The sequence below is a fragment of the Arachis ipaensis genome, chromosome B10 (assembly GCF_000816755.2).
Source record: "Arachis ipaensis cultivar K30076 chromosome B10, Araip1.1, whole genome shotgun sequence".
Lineage (NCBI taxonomy): Eukaryota > Viridiplantae > Streptophyta > Magnoliopsida > Fabales > Fabaceae > Arachis > Arachis ipaensis.
This window is the reverse complement of record NC_029794.2, coordinates 129,268,619-129,270,480: the sequence shown is the minus strand read 5'-3', so window position 1 is coordinate 129,270,480 and position 1,862 is coordinate 129,268,619. Positions and strand designations below refer to the sequence as shown.

At 32.1% G+C, this 1,862-nt stretch overlaps 1 protein-coding gene and 1 long non-coding RNA gene across 3 annotated transcripts in view; one reads left to right on the top strand and one right to left on the bottom strand.

The window, feature by feature from the left end:
• Positions 1-1,862, bottom strand: part of LOC110267697 — a 6,019-nt gene that overhangs the window by 1,257 nt on the left and 2,900 nt on the right. The window lies entirely within an intron of this gene.
• LOC107624193 (ubiquitin-like domain-containing CTD phosphatase 1) overlaps positions 208-1,862 on the top strand; it is a 4,461-nt gene continuing 2,806 nt past the window's right edge. Inside the window, exons 1-2 of one of the 2 annotated variants that reach the window (XM_016326676.2) lie at positions 209-363; positions 1,593-1,721. The gene's annotated coding sequence lies outside the window, so the exon portion shown is untranslated. Of the gene's footprint in view, positions 364-1,592; positions 1,722-1,862 lie in introns of both variants that reach the window. The other variant, XM_016326675.2, reaches the window with a different exon arrangement.

Genomic DNA, 1,862 nt, shown 5'->3' with positions numbered 1-1,862 from the left:
GATTTATAAAAATTAAAGTAAAATGTAATAAAATAACATTTAAATTACTTGGACAAAAAGTCCATCCATTTAAGATGTTTAACAGATGAGGCCCAGCCCAAGAAGCAAGCTATTTTTTATTCAATCTGATAGCCCATATATTGCTCAGACTAATGGAACTTGGCCCAAGCTCAAAGCCCAAACCAGTTGGTGTTTGTTGTTTGTCTCTCATCCTTTTCCGCCACGATCTCAAGTCAAATGCTTCAACTTCTCGTCTTTGTTCTCTCCCTCCGATCCTGCAATGCACTTTCCTTCGTCTTCTCTTCCTAACTACCTCTTCTTCTGCCAATCATCGTTGCCAGTACACTTCATCATGCTATATAGGTATCTTAATTCCATACGTTCTTCTGTTTTTCCCTTCCTTTTTCTCGCTGTTTTTGTCTATTGGATTAGTTTATATTTTGTATTCTCAATTTTAATGCTTCTTGAAATTGGATTTTGTTCGCACAAATAATCTTTAGGGTTTCCAAAGCTAAAAACTCTTAATTGAAAACATACAAATATGAAAATATGTAGTTATATTGTAATTCATTTTCCATATACCCTGATTTTATTGACAACTAAACCGCACTAAGTTGAGATTTACCAATGTATTAATTCCGTTAAAGATGTTTAAAACTTTAATAAGAGTGCCGTAAGACATTATGAAAAGGTAATTGCTAATTAGACGTTAAGATTGGATCACTCATATGTTGCTGATTTGTGTTCTCATGAATGTGGGAACTGTGACATTGGAATAACATTTTGTTTATCTGTCCTGTCTTGATGCCACTTTAACCCTTTTTGTTTACTGTTTTTCATGTTTTCTTCCTTATATATATATGTATAATCTGGTGGCTACTCATATGAAGATGTCTTTGTGTGAAGATGATAGATGAGAACCATTAGATAATTTGACATATTTAACTAAATTGCTTGATATAATACATGTTCACATCTTAGCTATCATCTTCATATAAAGACATCTTTATTGCGAGTCACCATATAATATACTTTAAATTTTAAGCACCCTTTTGATGATTAATGGATTAATTAACATGATATATTGTGCTTTTATCTGTTGTTTTATCCTTCTAGAAAAAGTCACTAATCCTTCCTAGTTTCTCTTGCACTATGATAGTACAAGCATGAACTGTAAAATTATGTTATGAATTCGATATTTCTTAACCAAAAATCAAGGTTAGAGTTTGGAAGTATAGGTTCCTCTCTTGGATTTAACTTTTCGTAAAAAGCAATTTTATGGGGATTTGTCTGCTAATATAATCAGGAAAACATAGGCAAGAAGGAATTAACAGCAAAAGGGAATGCAAATTCAATAGGATATATACTAGATAGTACTAGTCGATTTGTCATGATGGTGTGTAAACTGAAACTTTATGAACAAAATATGTTCCAATAATACAAAAGGTTGGCAGATGATAAGATTAATTTAATAGTTTTAAATCATTTGCTACGAATATTCGATTTTAAAGATTTAGAATATGTGAGTAATAGTGTGACCAACATATCAAGCTGTACATTGACGCTAAATTTCTCCATCATTTTCATGCCAGCATTTAACCTTCTACCAAGCAAACTTCACGTGCAAGTGAGCATGAAGACTTTGTGTGTGAAGTTGCAACTTGTAGTACTTGTTGGAGGTTGCTAACAGTATAAAGCAAAGATTGTTTTTGTTTAAAATGGTATCCTTGCTATTTGTCATTGGGGCTTGATATTTCAAATATCTTTGTGAAATTCCATGAAATATATGCAGCTCTTAATGCTTGAGTTAGAGAATGTGGCAAACTTGATTTTATTTGTTTGTGTCTAATCATCTGTGGAAT